The following is a 21,349-nucleotide window of genomic DNA, read 5'->3' as shown; positions in this document are numbered from 1 at the left end:
TTGTCTTATTTAGCCCTTTCAAAACTCCTGTCTACAAAATTTTCTGCTGATTTTGGTGATAATAGCAAAACTAATCTCTGGAGACAAAAATTAATAATTCTGTACCTGAACAACCAACTATTCAGACTAGAGTAATTTTAAAAAGTGGAACAGTGTCAAGAGTGTTTCTCCAGACCATTTACAGTCACTCTGCCTCCTGACTTTCATGCTGCCAAATTGAAATGTTTGGTTCCAGCATTTCCAGGGCTCTCAGACCAGGGCTGTCATGACATTCCCTCACTTCAGGCACATTCTTGCTCTTTCATTTCACTGAATACATTAGAGGGTTTTTAAAGGACAGACTAACGTTAATCATAATAGCCTTAGGTCTGAGACTCCATGCTGTTGGCTGATAAAACCAGCCTGTCTCCTTCCACACCCAGAACATTTATTCACTTTGCTGGCTTTATCTTCCCCAACATCTTCGGTGATTTATCCATTTAATCTCTCCAAATCAGTTCTAGTTACTATTCTTTTAACTATGGCTAAGTGTTGGAAAATTCTTTTTGAATTGATGCAGTTCTAGAAAGGTTTTTCCAATCAGTTGTGTGATGTCTTGTTCTCAGGATTAAAAAATGACCTTGCCTGGAGCAGGTTATATGATTAAACCGCAGCTCTTGGTGCTCCAGGGGGCTGCCAGTGTTGTCCAGCTCCATTCAACAGTTCTGAGGAGAGCTCCCCAGCTGAACCCACGGCTCTGTGGAGCAATCCTTTCCCTGGCTGGGCTGTGTGGCAAGGGAGAGGGAGGTGGCAGTGCTGCAGTGAGCACCCAGCTGGCACCAGCAGATGCCAGGCACTGGGGTCTGTGCAGATGGTCCTGATGGCCTCTGCTGGACTCTGCCTTGCCAAGAATCGCCCCAAGTCCCTGGGGAGCTGGGATTCGTTTGCTTGGGGTTCTGTCTTCTAGAGGCTTGTGGTGACATCTGGATATCTTTTCTTAATTCATAGAAAATGTTCCTGGTTTTTGGGTAGAAGTTCCCTTGGTGTAGCTTGTTCTCAAAGCACTTGGAGGAGCCTGTGAACTGAAGCTCTGCCCACAGGTGCACTTTGGCTTGGTACCCCAGAACTTTTACAGACAGAGATGCTCATTGTTCTGGACATCAGGGATCATGAGATTTCTGTTTTATTCACCTATGGTTGAACTTTATACACATCAAGCGGGGCCATATGATGAAACAACAAATTATGCAAAAGCCAAGAGTATTTTCTTTCAGGAGGTGCATAGTCCATTTAGTCAGCTGTTTTTACTGCTTGGTCCTGTAATTCAGGCTTCTCCCTGTTCTGTTATAAGAGGTAGCTCTTGTTTCGGTTGCAGCAACACTTGAATAGCACTATTATTGTGATAATAAATGCATTTTTAGTACCTCTTCAGTTAATTTTACACAATCTGAAGTGGTCATTTACATTTTAAAATCTATCCTACATATTTTTTTTTGTAAAGGCAGCTAGATAGGCTTAATCCAGCTCTGATGACCCCAAAAGAAGTGACAAGCTCTGCTTTATTAGTCATGACTACGAGCATGGTTCTTTCTTATCATGACTTCTAACTGTCTGGTACAATGAAGATTTACAGAAATACATGATCTGCTAATCCTCTGTGTTTAAAGGAAGAGTACAGGGATTATGTGGTCATTTTCTTACTGTCATGACCAGGTATCATGGTGGGGTTTATGACAGTTGATTTTTGGAACATCTCTGGAAACACTGGAAGCTGTTTAAATAGCACCTTAGCTGTGAATTAAGCTGTCATCACTCAGTGATCACTTCTGTCTTATGGCTGTTTTCCAGACAGTCTGGTCTGCCTGTAGATAAGAATGCTCATCTCTTCATTTGGGTGAGGGCTGTGTGTTTGAAACTGTGATCAGAATTAGTAGGGAAATGGCAACAGGGAGGTGCTTTGAGAACAGGGAATTAGAATACTCTCTCGCTATTCCAAAAGAATATTTTAATATCCATGTTGATATTTTTCCCAAATGTTTTGTTGCTTTGGCTGTACTGATTCAACAACTCCTTTCTTCCTCAGGTACTTTCTAAGATACATAATGTAGGGAAAAGACATTTCCAGTATCTGTTTTTTTAAGTGCTCACCACTAAATAAACATATAAGGTTCTGTGATAATTTAAGAAGAATGAAGGTAGTGGCTGCCAACATACACCTTTCTGGAATCAAATAAGGCTTTTTGGTTCCATTTTCTCTTGGATAACCCCAGTCCTTTGATGTCAGTTGTATGAGAACTGATAGCCTCATTTGAAATTATGTTTCATCACAGCTATTTCCTTCTGCCTGATGTTCACATTGCAGATACCGTCTCAATTCTTAGTATTTCTTCTAGCAGTAGAGCTGCAAACCACTGTGAGAAACTATTGACTCTAAATTGTTGGACTTTGTATCTTCTGGCAAGCCTTTGAAGCATACTGGTTCCAAATGTTACTTTTAGAATTATTAATATGGAGAGTCCACAAGAACACAGAGGACTTGGGAACTTGCAGATGGAGCTTGAAGGAAGAGAAGTTCCAAAAGACTGAAAAATAGCTACGTAGCCATTAGAATTTCTCATACATCTCAGGATGTGTAGATAGAGGTGGGGTTGGGATGTGTAGATAGAGGTGGGGTTGGGGCTGTGACCAGGATGTATAGATAGAGGTGGGGTTGGGATGTGTAGATAGAGGTGGGGCTGGGGCTGTGGCACCTCCACCAGCATTGGTGGTGAGGTGCAGAGCTCAGTCTCCACGGCAGCACCAGGAGAGCCCCGATGGTGGCTGTGACCTGCTGAGGGCCGAGTGTTCCCATTAGGGGCGTTGGGGGTTGAGGTTGCTACGTGTTGGGCTCTGCTTTGTTCCTCCCTTATGGCAGAGGCAATGACAGGGACGTGCTCCTCAGCTCATCCAGCTTAAAAAGGTTTTTATTGCATGCAGCAAATCTACAGGCTAATTTCCAGCATAGAGGGCTGCCTCAAATTGTATTGCTGAACACTTCTTTGGGTGGATAGAGAAGTGGACACCACTGGCAGGGTTCAGTCTCAGACATGGCTTCTTTTTCTCACTTCACAAAGCATAAAATTGAAATGAGTGCTCAGTCCCAATTTAGCTTAAACCTTACCTGGAAAATGGTAAAAAGTAAGGAAAAAATGCTTAGTTAGTGAAAACTGGACAGGTTTTGGTTTTGTTTTTTTTTTTTTTTTTTTTTTTGCCATGCTTGTTTTTGTTTTGTTGGTTTGGGTATTTTTAAAATCATGTTAAATTTCAGCAAACTGGTTGTAGCAGTATTTTTGCAAAATACCAAGGCCAGTTGGAGTATGTGGAAGGGGAATTGATTTCCTCTGGCAGAAAGTTGTTTTGTTTTTTGTTCAGATACACAAAATAATTGCCATTTATGTTTTGATTCGTTGTTGATTCCTAGATATTCACTCTGGAGTAATTCTGATTTGCTCCTTTATAAATGTTACAAGAGTGGGTAATTAAATGTTATTTTGTGACCTTTATGTGCCTTAAGGAAAAAGACTTGATTATATTATTTCACGTCACTTTTGGGCCTTCGTAGCCATCTAACTAGAACAAAAACCTGCAACTTGGTGCACTGGATCAGTGCCTGCTCCATTAAATAGAAAGCCTAGCTAAAAATGCACCATGAAACCAATTCTCAGACTAGGGCTGTATCATGTATACATTATGTCCATTTCCATACAGATCCCCTTTCACATTTTATTCATTGTTGTGAATAATAACATAATAGTGCCTTTCTATCTCCTTCAGTACCAAGTTTGAACTAGAAGCTATTTGTAAATTCATGTTTAATTACTGTAACTTTTAACAAGGTACTTGCCCCTTCAAAGTTGAATTGTAAAAATGCAATTCATCTACACATTTTAGCAAAGAATTGTGATAGATTTTTCTCTTAACAGACAAGCATAAGAAACACCTTTGTTTTTGTTGTATCAAGGATGCTTATTCTCAAATTCTCCTTGTTGCTTTTTTGGGAAATTGCTGACAAAAATTAACTTCTGCTAATTGTAGCGACTCTGAATCACAGAAACTGAATGCATGTTTCCAGATTTTATATATATATATATTGCCAAAACATGCCTCATGCATAACAAAGATAAGTCAGTGCAAAAAATACATAATGCATGTCTCTCCCATATAGAAGGTGACAGGCCTTCACTGAGACAATCTTGTCTTGGGTGAATTAGACATTTTTAATTATACACAATAGACTTCAAATACTAACATCAATTTATTTGTAGGAAAGGCACTGTTCTCATATGTACAAAAGCCAGTTTACACACTTTGTTCTTTTCATGTATTTGTTTGCAAAAGGTGTCTCAGATTGAGTTGAACTATAACTTGGCATTACTTTTTCTGGGGTTATGCATATGTTTGCAGGCAATGGGAATCAGGTTGTGGATTTATAGAGCAAAGCAGTAGGAGCTGTGGACACCAAGTCCATGCTGTGCATTTCTGTGAGTTCTTGCTTGTCTTGTGAACTGAGTGCCCATGGGCTAGAGGGGCTTAGGGGTGGTGCTGAGAGGAATCTTCTATTTAATTTTAATTAAATTCTGTTACACTTAATCCAAAAGGAGTCTGGCTCACACAACTCTGTGATGTGATCCTGCACACAGACTGTGGGTCAGCTCCTAAAGCACACTGGTGGTTTGAGAAGTTTGTATCCATACATAAAATTCCTGAGGGTGCCAAAATTTTACGTTGTTTATTGCTGGTGATACTTTGAAAAAAGAAATGTGGCTTTTATTCCTGTGTGTGAAAAAGCCTGTGACATCATCTGCTGGCAAGACTAAGTGTAACCACCAGGAAATTAGTGGAGCCTGCTGAGGGAGCTGCTTTCAGAAGAGTTTCCTGCTATTCATGTAAGTGCTGGCCTCTTCCAGCAATATCACCTCCACTACTCACCTTCTTTGTCACCTTTGGTTCAGCATCAAGTATTCTCCAGCACATGGTCAGAACATGATTTTAGGGCTAATACCCTCAGAAGACAAACATCAAAATAGTCATGGAGCTAAGGCTGTTACTTAGAAGGAGTCAGATATGACAGATCCTCAGCTAATTTATGTAAATGTCTACGCATTACCCATAGCAAGGCTATGAGGATTTATTTCAGCTGACTTGGCCCACACATCCAAGCTATTCTTGAATAATGTGGCACTAATAACCAGGGTTTATATAATTATTTTCACATGTATGAGACAGACTTTTAGCTCAAATGCTTGTGAAAAGTGGGCTGCCAGTGCACTGTTGTGCACAGCTGGTGCTGGTTACTGTGGGCACCATTGGTGACCCAGGCAGTGCCCACCTCTGCCCTGACTGTACATCCCCAGAGCCTGAGGTGTGAACCTGGGGCTCAAATCTCCTTACAGGCCCTGTGCTGGGAAGATGGCTGAACTGTGGTTCAAGCTCTGTTTTTTCACTAATGTGAGGTCAGACACTTGCCCAAAATGATTTTCAGAAACTTTTTCTTATATGTGATGACTAAGGCATGGTGGTAGTTTTGCTTACAGAGTTCTTTAGTCTACAGATACTTCTGTAATTGTTAAAAAATAATCTATGAGGATGGGGACAAGATGCAGTTATCTGTTACTTCTGCTACTTGCAAGAAAAAAAAATTATCCTATTAATGAGTACAGAATTTGTGCAAGCCTCTCCTAAAACAAGCTCTGTGTGTGTCGAGAGTTGAATAATTGAAAGGTTTTACCCAACCAGCTCTCCTGAGCAGTTTTTGATTTATCAGTGTGGTGGCTTTGTTAGTGGGGGATGTGGGGTAAAATTTATCTCTGAGGATGATACAGAAAGCTGGGCCAGATTTTGGGTTTATCAAAGAAGATGATATTTCTTAATGGAAGCATAGTAAAGCCTGGTCTTTAAAGTTCAGACCTCCAATTATTCCAAGATGAAGCACTGATACAGGGATTAACATGGCATTTAGACTTCAAGTATTTGCAATATGGGCAATTTCTGTCAAAAAGCAGATTTAAACCCTGGTAAATCTCTCATCTCACTTCTGTGATGTAATCAAGACTTTAATTTTCAAATTTTTTGACATCTTAGTTAAATATATGTTCTCATTATTTTTCCTAGTCATGGAGGATTGTGAGTCATGTGGGTTTGTAGGTTTCTTTTCCAGATTTTCACATTCTTCCTATTTCTTCTCATTAGTGACTAGCTTGACCACATTTTTAGCATATTCTCTTAATTGAAATAAAGCCTTAGTAATTAAAATAGAGATTTTTGACTTGGCCCAATAGTTTGGCAAACAATCCCAGTTACCAGGATTTCTTTACACTTATGGCAATTTATAAAAGGTTTTGTAACTTACTGTTAAATGAAACCACATAAAGTGATTTTGCACCTGAGAGTAGTGTATCATGGCATATCAAAAGTAAAAAAGAACTGTGATCTAAATATGTGTTCCATTTAAGTAGCCTTTATGTGGGTAACTTGCAGATACTTTACAGTATTCCCATTCTTTCCCCTCCAGAATTAGAGATGCTTAATGAAATTAAGAGAAGACACAACTGACTTTGTTTTTCATGCTCAGTCTTGAAACTGCAGGTCATCATGACAGAGATGGCTCTCTGACAGGTATGTAGAGTATGTCCTTCTGCTTGATCTTCTCTAGTCACTTCCTTTTGCTGTAGTGCAAGTATGTTAAAGTATGGAGAAATCTATGGCCTCTAGCTTTTAATCCTTACATTTTCTTCTGTAAAAATGTATCTAAGCTTAAAATTTCTTTGCAGCTGCCAGTATTTGGTAAATTGTTTTTCCTTTTGTTTGACGTGGCTTCCCAGGGACTTGCCTGGGTCTTGAGGTAGAATAGATTCAGATTGCAGTTGGATTTGTTATAACAGAATGTGCAGAAACATAAACTGTGACAGTTTCTGTCTTAAAGATTTATCAGCCCCATTAACTGCTTATGCTCATTGACACAACCATCTCAAGCACTTAGAGACAAGGGGTTGCTTGTAAGGTTTGAAGGACTCTGGGTTACTGCATTTGCCTTCCCTTGTCACCATCCAACCTTCCTGTGCATAAAGGTTGTTCTGAGCACTGAATAAATTGAAATACCTGAGTCCAGCCTCAGCAATGGCTTTAAGCTAATCCACTGCCATGGGTCTGGCTCTGTGTTACATACAGCAGTGTATAACATTCCTGCCTGGCTTTCAACAGCTTGGTAGAGAAGGATTTGAATTTTGGTGCTGCTACTACTGAAGCATAAGTAATCATTAAAAAAGCTGTGGCCAAATTCCTTTTTCTTGCTACTGCTTTTCTAGGGAGGTGCTTGTGCCCTTGATATATGTCCTTTCTCTCTCTTTTCCATTTTCTTCTCTCTCCCCCTTTTCTCCTTCTCTTTTCTCTCTTTCTTTATTTGTGATATACATGGAAAATGCCTCATGGGCATCTATTACTTTGCTTGTGACATACACAAAATAACTGCATGGTAACTTGCCTGAAACAAGAAGGAAATAGAAATGTAAAGAAAATTTGAGATGGAAGATTGAGAGAGGAGTGTAGATTTGTACCAATAATGATAAGACCATCCAGAGGAAAAAAAAAAAGTGGTTTATGAGTGTTAGCAGTTCTAAAAAAGTGGGTTCCTCTGGCTACAGAAATTTGCTCCAGACAAGAACTTCCTTTTTAAGGCCACCGTTGCCATGTCAGTAAGGATCCCTCAATGTTTTGCATTGTAAGTTCTTATTTCATTCTGAAATCTGCTGACATGCATAGGAATAACTGCCCCAGCATCAATGAGTTTTGAATGAGACCCTTATAGCATCAGTCTCTAAAAATGTGACAACAGCTACCAAGGGACCCTCTAGGATGTTTTATTCTATTACCCATGACTTTATATCATGAAAATGAATGTCTTTTCACTGGTCTGCAAGATGGGGTTTTTTTATGAGGGGTTAGTTCTATAATTGCATATGACTATGTTATCTAGAAATATTTGCAAATGGGAATCATCTAAATCCTGAAGATGCTTCCTGTGTACCCTACAGAAAATCAATGATGAGAAATTAAAGCAGCCTGTGAGATTACCTTTCATCTTCTGTATAAAACTGGGTTGATATTGGTGTCTAGCACAAGAGGAACAGGCACACAGAAATAGCATTTTTAGGTAAGCCACCTGCCTTACAGAGGCTTGATGTTTAACACAGACCATAACTTCAATGTTTTTCACAATTAGATAACATCATCTCTCATTCTTCAGCACACTTCTAATGCAGTTGACAATAGCCAGGCATGTAATTAATTTACACTTAAATTTTAATTGTCACTTGCATTTTATTTGGTCCTTCTAATAACCAAGTCATGTCATTTTGCCATGCAAGAAATAAGCTCTGATGAGAATAGAAGACTGCAATTATGGGAATGCATACCCATAGAAATGTACTGCTGGTAGTATCTCTGTGTGGTCTGTTGGAGTCAATCTCAAAAGTCCAATTAGATCCAGCTTATAAGAGTTTCCAGGAACACTGCTACTGACTGACAAACAGACCACACCCTCTCAGTCTGACTAAAAGTAAATCCAATTGTGAGTTTTCATGGACTGTTTCTAAATTAAATAAATATTTGTTATCTGGGTTCAAATGAACCAAATAACAGCATTTGCAATCTCCACCATTTTAATTTTACCCATTTTCCTGACTGAACTTTTGCACTGTGCATCTCTTGTGCTTAGATTTTTAGTAAGTAAGTAATGAATGCACCAAGCAGATGCAGAAATGTGCTCTGGAATGTTAAGTGGCATTAAATCTTCTTTGAACATTTTCACATATTTTTTTAAAAATTAGAATACTGTTAAAAAGTAATAAAATAATAAATTGTATAATAAAATATCCTATAATATATACCATGATACTAAAAAGAAAAAATATTTTATTGTTAATAGTATTAATTTAAATATTAGTCAGTGAAAAGATCTCTTAACAGCACAGGCAACATATCTGGGTATCTCTAACATACAGATGATGCAAAATGTTTAGCAAAAAGACTCTGAGAAACTTGAATTTTGTCTATGTGAATTTTACAGGAAAAAAAAAGGATTTGCTGTAGAGCTTTTCTGTGCAGGATCTCCACCAAAACAGGAGTCTTATATAGGGATGTTTCATATGGATGAAAAGTTGGTATTAAAGTGAGTCTTTCCTGTATGTTTAAATTTGTTTGCTATGCCAAATATTAGAAATTAAACAGAATTTTAAGGGGAGTTGTCACTTCAGTCTTAAACTCTCAAATATGTTTTGCTTTTCAGTGAAGGAAATGTTTTTGTGAAATAACCACACTGAATTAATCAAATAAGTTTTCTCTTTCGCTGCCTCACAAGTCCATTGTAAGAGATAAAGGAGATTAAAATATATTTGGTATAGGTTTTTATTTTTCCTTGGATCATGACTCATTCAAATTAACATAAAATCTTCAGTTAGGGACAAGTATACCACTCCAATACATTTTTCAGTGGTATATCACATTAATATTCTTTTACTGGAGGACAGGAGGAGGGGGGAGAACTTTTCCAGCTCATAATTTAGTTTTAGTTCCTCTTGGGTTTTTTTTGGCTGGTTCTCAGCAGATCGTGGGAATCCCAAATTTCAAAATTACTCATGTATCGCTTTCTGTTCATCTCTGCTGCTGTGTTTGTTCAATCCTTTGGTAGCCTTTGCATACTCTTAAAATACTTCCTTTTCCATATAATTCTCAACATTTATTTCCATCTTATTCTTTATCTAGCCCAAAGCATCCATCCTACTGCACCCCTTCTCTCTGCTTGACTGTGCCTTGCCATTGTACCAGTAGTGGTCTGTATCTGACATTTTCAGATTGCAGTTTATCCTTCCTTTTAAAGATAGCTGCTTGGCAGAGACTACAAAGAGCTCCCCAGGTGTTCTAGGTTCACTGTGGAAAATGGTTTCACACGGTTGTTGTAGATTCCCATGATGTTGAAACAGTTGAGTGAATGAATAGGAAACTGAATCTTTCATGGCTGATGAAGCTTTCAGGGCTGCTCTGTCCTGCAGTACCTGGTAACGTGAGATCACTTGCTCATTGAGTTTGGGGTGATTAATTGTTTTAGACACACCATCCTGCTTCCTTCTGCAGGGCTTGTGAGTAGAAACTTGAGTTTAATCCATGTTATACCCACGATGGCAAAGGTTTCAGTGCATGACCACTGTATTAGGACTGGACAGACATTCCCAGTGTAATGTGTGGCTACTACAGCCTTCTGCAAACCATCCCATTGGGTCTGGTTTATGTGCAAATCACAAGCTTTACTTTTGCAAATGGTTCCAATTTTTGTGTGAGTGATCAAAGGGTTGCAGCACTACATGATCACTTATTCCAGAGATGTGTCTGGATCAAAGGTTAACATTTTTTGCATGGAATATTCATTTTTAGCTTTGGTTGAACACTGTACAGTTTAGCTGGGAGCAATGGTCAGGGTTATGTTATCATTTAAGAAATGAATAAGCACAGAATTGTGATGCATGTCTTAGGAAGGCCAAGTGGAAATGGTGGTGAAACAAAACTGGACATAAAGGAAACTGGTTCAAAGAGATGATGCAGTAAATGTGATGTCAGACACACAGAAATTTTGATAACTGGGGGAAGGGAAAAGTGTCTCTGTCCAAGACACACAAGCCATAAGGGCCAGGGATCACCTGGGCAGGGATCTGCCCCTGCTGTGTGACCTCAGCAAGGTGAGCAAGTGCTGGCTGGAGTGGGCAGGAGCTTCCCTGGGCAGCTGCAGCAGTGGCCACTGCCTGCCTGGCTGTGCCAGCCCTTGCTGGGCACTGCTCCCTGCACCCTTCAGGGGCTCTGTCTCACAGCTGGAAGACCTTTTTGGCTTTAGGTGGACACTGAAATCTTTGCCCAAGCGCTCGCTTGGTGGCCTTTCCTTGAGAGATCTATGGTTCCTCCCTCACATCTCCAGTGACTTGTTTGAATAAATGCTTTGAATGTGGATATTAAAATACAAATTCTGACAGTTTAGTGAACTGAACCACACCACTTAATTATAATTTTTTTTGTCTGCTTGGAGTGCTTAGCCCTGGAGAGCACATTGCTTCGTCGTGCAGTTATTAGCTTACACTGCACTAATTTCTAGTTTGACTGCATAGGGATTTTGACATTAGATGATCTCCTTATGTGCTACAGCAAAAGCAGTCTCTGCTTTTCTCAAGCATGTCCTGATGTTGTTGCTGGGCAATCATTAGCTTAAATTTCATTTGCAAATAAATAAATAAAACCTACCTCTCATTAATAAGAAATTGGTGTGTGTGCAAGTCTGTTCTTTTAAACCCTCATAACTCAGCCAAATAAAAACATATTTTCTCTGGACTACCAAAAGGCACATGTCCAACCTAGAAAGTGCATTTAATAACTTCCCCACTTCTGTTTTTTTTTTTTTTTTTTAACATTGACATTAATCTCCTGTGCACATTTGGAATTTGGAATGGAGTCATTTTCTAGCTGCAGTGCTTCCAATTTTAAATATTCTGTTTCCTTTCAGTTTTTCCAAGCAATTCAAAGATTAGTAACACTGTAAAACATCTAAAAGCATGCTGGAAGTTTCCTGCTGCTTCAAGTGTTGTGTTATGTTATCTTTGGAATAATTTTAAGGTCCCACTGGTGTAGTATAACAAGTTATTATGTCATGGAGCTTATTAGTATGCCTATGGGAAACATTAATTCACACTGACATCATACTACATTTTTCAATAAATCAGGGGATTTTTTTATTTTTGGTTTTAAGAAATAGTGGTTTTGGTTTTTTTTTTAATGAAAAAAGTGATCAGATTATTTTTCATCCATGTTGGGACACGAACTGAATTGCTTGGAGGATGTGCGTCATTATCTCAGAAATGACCTCTGCATTGTTGCAGGGAATGGAAAGAGCAGGGGTTTGGGTAGTTTGAAATCTTTATTTTTCTAGCACGTAGATGTTATTATAAAAGACTTTCTACTCTGCGATTAGCACAGCAGGCTTAAATTGCCTGGGCTCTGGTCATTATTATTTCTGTAATCCCAAAAGTTTATGATATTATTCAGGATCTAAAAAATGACAAAGTAGGCTTAAATTTGGTAAGGATTTAATGTGTGATGCATTTCTTTTGGAGCTGAAAAGTCTGTTTTTGTTGACACAGAAAGCTGAAAAATGACCACAGACCACAAAGGTCCCGAAGCATTGCCAGGGAAAATGTATAAAAAGGGAAATGCCCTTACTGTGCTGTCTGTATGCAATTGATTTTACTCCTGTTTCCCAGATATACTGTTACTTAGAAAAACAAAAACAAACCATTTGAGCTGTTGATTTGCCCATGGATCATGAATTAAACTAAGAACTGAAAATAACTTCTACAGGATAGTTAAATTATTATTATTCCATTAAGATGTCTGCATTTTACAGGCATTAATTGACTACCCAGATACATTACTGCAATTGCAGTTGTGTAGCTGGAGAGCAAGAGGCAAAGATTTTCTTTTGGGTACCACACAGGCTTCTGCAGTTCCAGAATGACCAGAGTTCACTCCCCCTTTGCCTGTGAGAGTAAAGGCAGTTTTGCTGCTGTCAGTGCATCACAGGGAGAGGGGCATGCTGGAAATTTGGGCCTCCACACCAGGGGTGTTTCAGATGGAATAAATTCACTGTAGAGCAATGTTTTTTGTGTGGGATATAATTCTTGGTAAGTGCTGCTCGCCACAATCAGATCGTGAAAGCCCTCAGTGTTTCTAAATATAAGGTAGGTTGTGACAAGTGGGAGCATGTTCCATGAATAATGTTGATCCATGCTTTAAAAAACACTTTATGGGAAAGGTTTTTGGCATATCAGCCTTTCACTGGGGCACGGCGAAGGGTGTTCCTTCAGAATAAGCAGAACACTGGTGGGGTTAAAAGACTCCAATTTTGATTTTAGGGCTCTTGGACCAGGTGGCTGGATGAGTGGCTGGTGTGAGATGATGTATGTTTGAAGTCAAGAGGATAGACACACCTAGAAATGTAGCTAATAGTGTGGAAGTTAAATTAAAGTAATGAAGTTAGGCAAGGTATACCCCTGATGTAACTTTTTCTGAAAGAAGTCACCTCACGGTAGTAAGACTAACCTCACACTCATGTGAGTGTCTTGACAAAGCAAAATCTGAGCAACTGTGTATAGGCACTCACATGAAACTGCTGGGTGAAAATTCAGAAGGATGCTGGAAATCTTTAGATTTTGGCAGTAGGTGTTTAAAGCAAAGCACAAGAACCTCAAATTCTTATGAAGACCCTTCAGAGAGTGACATTGCATACACTGAGGTGTTTTCCTCTTGGTGATGAACTCTAGGCTGGGTGTCATGTACCAATATGTCCCTTGTCTAGGATGACCAGTTGTGTTTACTTTCAGTTCTTTTCCATCTAATTAACATTGAATAAAGTTCAGACATTTTAAGGCATCCAGTGTGATTCTGGTCCCTTCCTCTGCTCTGTGAGCTGCTCTGGCTCCAGGGTATTCTATAGTCAATTCTCCTATCTGGAAGAAGGAGTTTGCACAAAAGCACTTTCTGTAGTGTTTGATGGCTAAACCTAGGAAAAAAAAAAAGTAGTGCTGGATGTCTCTACTAAATTACATTAATTAGAATTACTTTTTCTTAAGTAGTTAGTTCCAAATAATTGTGTGTGACTCCTTGTTCTGCCCTCCAAAAAATAAGTGGTTAATATTTTTCCTAATGTGATGCCTTTTGATCATTTTCACAAGGATGTGGCAATTTCTGATATCAAAGTTAAGAAAGGCTTAATGAATTAAATAAATCATTAAAAAATGCAGACATTAGCTATAAAAGTGACAAGCATATTATCTTAGTGTAGTTTCTGAGTCATCGGGAGCAGAAAGGCAATGATTTATATTCTGGGCTTAATTGCTGGTCTTGTCTATAAATGTGAGGGGTGCCAAAAGTCCCACTGCTGTTCCCTGGCAGCAGCCCCAGAGCCATCCCAGCTGAGGGAGCAGGGTAGTGCTCACACAAACACAGGGGGAAATCTCACAGCCTGCCCTGGGCCATGGGCAGGGGAAGAGGCACCAAAAGCTCCTTCCCATCACCTGGAGAAGGGCATTGGTTACCATGAGCAGGATCTCCTCAGGGGAAAGGGGCAGCATGAAAATGGATTAGGGCTGCAGAGGAGCCTAGGAGAGGCACCTTTTATTCTTCTATTTTTGTGAATTCTCTTGATGCCATTTCCCCTTAGGCTTCTGTTTTCCGTCTGTGTATTTTTATGGAAGACTTGCAGTCTCCTCATAGAACTCACTTTGTTTTCTTTGGGTGAAGCAGGCTCCAAAACCTCACTCCTCTAATCATGAGAGTGCTCAGATGCTGGGGGATCCTGAATGGCCAAATATTGTATCAAGGAGATGGAACAGTTATAAGTGTTAGGTTATGAATGCAATGTTTGTGGAAGTGTCTACTTCAGCAGCAGTAGTAGCAGATAAACAACCAGCACTAAAATACTAAAGAAAGATGATGAATATACATGTATCTGACAGGAAGAGCCATGAAAGTACAAAGCAGCTCAATTTTATGAAAATATAAAGATGCATTTCTTCTTTTACTAACCTAGATCAGAAGAATTATCATGCATTAAAATAAGCAATTTATACCAAAATTTGCCAGTCAGTTTGGAAGCAAGTTTAAACACAAGTCAGCATCAAGCTATGATGTCTTTTAATGTATGTCAGCCTTACTTTATACTGAAAAATTAACTGGCTATATAATGATTTACATTATTTTAAAAGTAATTGCAAGACTGCACATGAATAAAATGCATAAAATATAGTTTTACTGAGTTTATCTGTTGTAAACAACAATGTAAATAAAAAACCATGTGAATGATACACAAGAAGGTTATTTCTTTTTTAAAAAAAAGTTAAAATTAAATATCACATTTCTGATTTGTATCTATCATTTCTAATATACACTAGAAGCCCAGAGAAACAATAGTCAAAATAAATGGTCAATGTCAGGCCCTAAGTATGGCACACTAAATTTACACACACAAGTCACAGTGTTCTTTTTCTTTTTTTTCTAGGGATATGTCTGTATGTGGCAAAGAAAAAAAGATCAAACCCCATAAAATACATCATTTATATGCCACTGTGTTATAGAACAGCATGGACATCCTTAATGAGAACTGCTGCTATAAGAATATTTCCATGAGTTTTTTTTCCAGGCACACTGTGGCAAAAAGGAGCTTTCCTCTGGGAATTAAATAGTAATAAAAATGTTGGGGGGAGGTGGGCAGGAGAGGTTAAGAACAAAAAAAGAACAAACATGGTACTTGAATTTTTTCCCTTCTACTGGTTCATCATCCTTTGCTACAGATTGAGGTACAGAATTTGCAAAACGTATGTGGAGAGCTTTTTACTGCTTATTTTTTTTAATCTCTGAAGTCCAACAGTGCTGATGAAGGTAGCTGTGACATTTGCAATTTTCCATGCACCAGCCCATTCCATTTTCTTCCCTGGTGCCACTTACATGGTACAGTAAACCTCCAGCACTGACAATAATTATAGCCTGAATAAAATGAAGAAGGTAATATGAACAAAGCTCTGCTGTAATTGCCTTTTCATTATTTGCTAACAGTTAGTTATTCAGTCACAGGGAAAAAATTACACAGTAATTGGTTGACAATAGGAAGCTAAAGCTAAATTCCAGAACTATGATATTTTTGCGTGTTGGTCTTTTAGACCTTTTATTCATATTTTGATTAAACAGCTAGAGCATTAAAGTGAAATATAAATGTAGTCTTGGTTCAGATTCCATAACATTAGTTTCCACCCCACACCATTTTCGTTCAGTTTTGAATTTTAAGCTATCACATATGGCAGCCCTGTAAATATTGTAGCCTATTGACTTTGAAATACAGATTTGCAACTCTCATTCATTTAGTTTAACAGCAACAAAGAATCCCTTTCACCTTAATGCTTCAAAAAAAGTGTCCAGCGTGACTATGTGCAAGCAATTTAATAGTGCAGTTCTGCCTTATTTGAGATACTCAGGTAGAGGAATGCCAATCTGAATGGATTTTTTTTTTTTGGCGGGGGGGAGGGGGTGTGGGAGTTTAACCAACAAAAAAATCTTTAACTGCTCTTGTGATTTTGTAGATGTGGGTGCACAAAGTGGAACGATCAGTCCCTGCATAGTGGGCTGAGCAGGGGAACTCTCTCAAGGACATACACAGGTTTTGTGACCCTACAGTGTGAAACTGTTGCTGATTAGTCTCAAGTATCTATGGGGAAATTTACTTCTGATATTTGTTTCTCTAGCTTTTATCTCTTTTATTATCTTTATTCTTGAGTTTTATGTGAACCTCAAGTTGCAGCTGAAACGTCTTCATTTATTCTTTAATTTGTTTAAAATATGGGGGGTTGATCTCTACTTTTGCTCCAACTTGGCAAAGGACCACTGAGTACATTCTGCTGAAGCTGGTTCACCTGCCTCAAATTCAGCATTCGTTTAAATTTCACAGTTATTTAATGCCCAGAAATGTATTCCTCAGAAATTCAGGTGTCACATATGATACTGATAAAAATGACAGGTAAAGTGCTGCATTTTTTTTATTTATTTTATTGCATACAATAGATTAGTAGTACTACTCTGGTTGGTGAGAGATGTACAAGGCTGTAACCTTTAAATTTTAATTCCTAATTTTTTGCTCCTGTACTTGGGTTGTCACTTGCAATGAATTGATACCTGTAAATGTGTCAGTGAGCTTTAACATACTATTTCCCTTGTATCTGGTGAAATCTTTAAAAGGGAGCAGAAACTTAGGGCCGGACTGATGACTGAACTCAGTTTATTTACTTTATCAGACAATTAATTAGAACAATGTTTTTCCTATAAAGCATAATTATTACTGTTTCATCAAGCAAATTTTCACCAGTCTCAGGTATAAACTACTAATGTGGACTAATTAAGCATTTCAGCTGGGTCAGAAACTAGAGGAATTATTGTACCTTTTGTTCTGGGTCATGCACCTTTATAAATGCTCAAACTCCAGCAAACCAATTGCTGGAGGAAGAAAAAAATCCTTCAGAAGCCGAAACCAAGCAAAATGTGAGTTAAAGCACATTGACAATGGAGTCTTTGAAGGGTTTAATTCTTATCAGAGCTGGCTGCCTCTGTCTGGGCCCTGGAGGATGGCAGTGGCCGCGGGATGGGCTCCGCCACCGGCCCCTCCGGCTGCCTGGGAACGCGGCTCCCGAAATCGAGCAATGGCAGCTCCTTCCCGGGCACCTCAGGAATGTAATCTGCAAGGCAAAGCCATGCCTTGCTACTCTGGGCCTGGTCCAAATGGCAGCAATATCAATGGAAATCTTCCTGCTGGGTTCAGCAGACTCTGGATGGGGCCTTCCAAAGCAAAGAGCCGAAGGAAGTGCCGGCAATAAACAAACATACCCCATCAGCCCCGTTCTGATGTATATTTCATACTTTGCCCTTACTTTTATTTCCAGTCCTAGATCTTTATTATAATCAGTCAGAGTCCTGGCTTTCAAGTTGTGAATGGGCATCATAATTATCTAATGCAACTACTCCAGAAATCAGATTAGTAATTAGCTGAACCAAACTGATTGGTGTGACTTCCTGAATGCATCTCTTTAATGTTGAACATTTGCTTTGTGCTTGAAGGATTTGTTTGTGTGTTTCTTGTATGTGATGAGAGGTTCTCTGTAATTAGCTCCTGGGGGACAGCATATTCTAACAGTTAAAGAATAATTGCAGCCCTATGAAATGTGAAATGGCTTGGGCTGGCTTTTGTTGCAGTTTAATTGTATGCAACAAGTACAGGAGGCTTTTCATTTCACATCATGATAGTAAAGATGTAGCTTTCATAAATAAAGAAAGGAATTTTGTACAGTGGTAAATAGTCTCTAATGTGTTAATTTTGCAGAAAAAACAAAACAAACAAAGCACATTTGAGAATTCTTGGTGTTATTGAAGTAGATGTTCATCATTGTTTCATTAGCTTGTACTTTCCATGTATGACTTTAAAGAAAAGGAAAAAGATAAAAACAAGTGTGGCAATAAAAGACAAATGACTTGGTGGTCAGTCTGAAGCATCTCATTTTCCTTTGAAATAAAAATTTGAATAGTTCTTCTAAAATTTTGTAGGGAGAGAAATTGAGATTTTTGGACAGCAGTTACAACAGTTTTCTGGTAAAATTATTTGAATAGAAAAAGAAACCTAGTATTTAACATATTTTTATTGGGAAAAAGGGAAGAAAAAAAGTATTTTTTATTTTCCTCTGCCCATACATGGGCGTGTTCTTTCCTTGCCTGTAGGATATTGCCGTTGACTGCTCCTAATAACTGCAGCTGCCCCTCCTAGCTTGCTGTCTGCTCACAGTCACCAGTGCCACTTGCCTTATTGCTCAGTGTCTGCCAGAGAAGTGATTTGGGGGTACCACACTGAGTGTAGCAGAGAGCCCTTGTGTGCTTGCCCTTGCACGTAGCCTGAGTTTGCTGACTGTTAATGTGTCTTGTGCCTAATGCCTACAGATAGGATTGCTGGATGCTACTCACAGGAGGGCATTTGGAATGCAGAAGGTTTTCCATCCGCTACCCAATTTACTGGCCTGATGCATCCATCCTTGCCATTCTGCACATCAGAATGATGAGTGCTAATTCAATATTTATTGATACCTAATTGGTATTGTTCAATTACCAGCACTTTGCTCTGTGATTGTAAGATGAATTATCCCTAGATTAATCATAGTATTCATGCATATATTTTTCCCTTTACTGAAAAAGACAAAATTGTGTAAGTTTGACTTTAGGTTAATTATCAAAGCTCTTACCATCCTTGCCATAGACAGCATTGCTGCAGCATATCTATAATGCCTGTCCATTCCTGTGGCTAGTGGCATAGCATTTATTTATTTTTTCAGTGTAGATGACAGTGATGCTGGAGTCTCATTGTCATCTAGATCTGATAACTGGAAGTCATTTTGATATGGTTCTGGGCTAATCTACAGTGTCAGACTCTCAATGTCATCTTGTCACTACCACTTCTTTCCATAGCATCGCCATAGGCAATAGCTCTGCTGCTGCATTTCCTTCAGGGGTTTCCCTGAGATGCTACAGATCCTGTGAGGAGTCACCACGGGAGCTGTGCGTCCCTGCTAATGGGGGAGAGCAGAGCTGTGTCCCCCACAGTGCCCTGCCATCACTTCTCTGGCTGGGCCCAGCCATGGCTGAGCTTCACTGCCGTGCTTGGTAGGAGACAGCTCATGGGATGCTGCTGATTTTCCTTTGGCAGCATCTCAGGAATTTGATGTGCAAGTCCTCAGCTGCTGCATTCCTCTCAGCGGGGAAAGGGAGGGTGTCCTGCTCCTGCTGTGCTTCACTTGGGTGTTGAAGCAATTCTGATAAGAACCAAAGCATTTATTTGTCCAACCTTGTGTTTTTACACTGCTCCCCACAACACAACAAAACCTCAATATAGCTGTTGAATGGCTGTCACTTTTGCCATGGAAAGTTCTTTGACAGAGGAAGTGAGAGCAGTGGGTGACCTAGTAATGAGATTGAAATTCTGCCTGTGCTAAAGGTTCGTAGGAAATGGCAGTGAAAAACTCTCTGAATATGTGCTTGCTCTGCACTGTGACCTTGTGGACTGCTACCTTATGTACTTTGTGTTCTTCTGTGCAACAGCTGGCCAAAATGGGTTCAAACAGTGCAGCTTTTGTCTGTATCTGACAAGTAGGAATGGCTCAGAAGACAGGTTAATTCAATGAAGAAGTTACTTTTGTTTAGCCACTAGTGTTATAAAAACAATATTCTGCAGATAATGTTATGTTAGTCTTTTGTGGGAATTCTACATCTATTTGAAAACATTATCAAAATTATTTTAAAATAATTATCAGTATTTTCTAGCAGAAGCCTAATGTTTGGTGAACATAAATGTTTAACCTCTTGAAAACTTTTTACACAAATTCTGGAGAATGTTGTTGTGAAAGTGGTTGAAAATGGTCTGGTGTTAACAAGTTTTAGATTGTGCTTAGGATTCTAAATGTAAATGGGAGAGATTATTATCTTGAAGTACCTCTAAGCTACGTGCTTCCTACTTGCTTTTCAATCTGAAGGTTAAGAATAGCCTCTCTCTTCCTCATAGGACTAGGAGGAAAACACTCACAAGAGAAGTTAAATGTCTGGACTGTGTGGTGTCGATAGGTGAAACTAATTTTTATTAAATACAGATTGTTATGATTTCCAGTGAATGGTCATCTTGGCCAGTAGAACCATGATTGTCTTGATTTCCTTGTGGAAAATTGACCCAAGACTGTGCCTAATTCTTTAAAAAAACACAATTCTGCTTATAATGTGATAGGTGACTTTTCATCAAACAATCTGTGAGAAGAATGAAGTATAAACTAAAAGGGAATTTTTCCCCCATTAAGTGTCATCATGACAGAAGGTTATTGACTTGACAGGACTTAATTGCTTGTCAGAGTATTTTTTTCCTCTGAAACAGCGTGGTTTATTAGTTTCCACAGAAGAGGCAGCACCAGGGACACAGTTCAGATGTGATAGAACCTGCCAAGCCCTTTGCTTCTGGTTCAGCTCTAAAACCCATATCCACTTCTTAGCTGGATTCAAAAGAGACCACTTGGCAAGTGACTTGTTTAATGTCAGGGAGTATTTTAGTTGACTAAATGCTTGTAAAAACATGGGGATCTCCCAGATCCTTAATTTCATTTTTGCATTTAAATAAATAGATATTTGAGAGGACTCAGTAGATACTTTTTGACTAGTACAGGACAAAGGTGCAAGTGTTGATTTTAATGAATCGCACAATCTGAAAATTTCATGTTTGGTAGGTTAGTCCAAGCTTCTGTCTTACTGAGTTGGTTTGGAATAGAGACAGGATAACATAAGTGCTCAGTAATGCCAGAAGTCAGTGATTATTTCCAGCAAGTATGAAACAAGAAGATGAATGGAATTTTTTCAAGCTTGAATTCTTCAATTAAATAATAACTTCTTGAAGTAGTTTTCATTGGTGGAATGCTGGTCAGCCCATAAATCATGGGTATTACTTTTCTTTCCATGTAGTTAGGAGCATAAACAATTGTATCACTACTATTTTTAAATATTCCCTGACATGAAAATGAATACAGAATTTGGAGCATGTGCTCAAATTGCATTTGATGTCTCACAAAGACATGACCATTACAATTCAAACTTGTAGAATAACGTCCAAAACTAATGTCATCCTTTACAAGGCACAACACTTTGTCCTAACATAAATGCAAGTATGACCAAGACTCTGAGAGCA

General features: G+C 38.8%; 1 long non-coding RNA gene across 2 annotated transcripts in view; it reads left to right on the top strand.

Annotated features, from left to right (window-relative positions):
* LOC110484400 (uncharacterized) overlaps positions 1-21,349 on the top strand; it is a 240,712-nt gene that overhangs the window by 10,431 nt on the left and 208,932 nt on the right. The window contains exons 1-2 of one of the 2 annotated variants that reach the window (XR_014957755.1): positions 1-6,633; positions 8,049-21,349. The exon at positions 1-6,633 is cut by the window's left edge and continues 10,431 nt beyond it; the exon at positions 8,049-21,349 is cut by the window's right edge and continues 69,215 nt beyond it. This is a non-coding gene — a long non-coding RNA (uncharacterized LOC110484400). The other variant, XR_014957754.1, reaches the window with a different exon arrangement.

Source organism: Lonchura striata, chromosome 11, assembly GCF_050655825.1.
Source record: "Lonchura striata isolate lonStrDom1 chromosome 11, ASM5065582v1, whole genome shotgun sequence".
Taxonomy (NCBI): domain Eukaryota; kingdom Metazoa; phylum Chordata; class Aves; order Passeriformes; family Estrildidae; genus Lonchura; species Lonchura striata.
The sequence above is the reverse complement of the archived record's forward strand: the minus strand, read 5'-3'. Positions and strand labels throughout refer to the sequence as shown.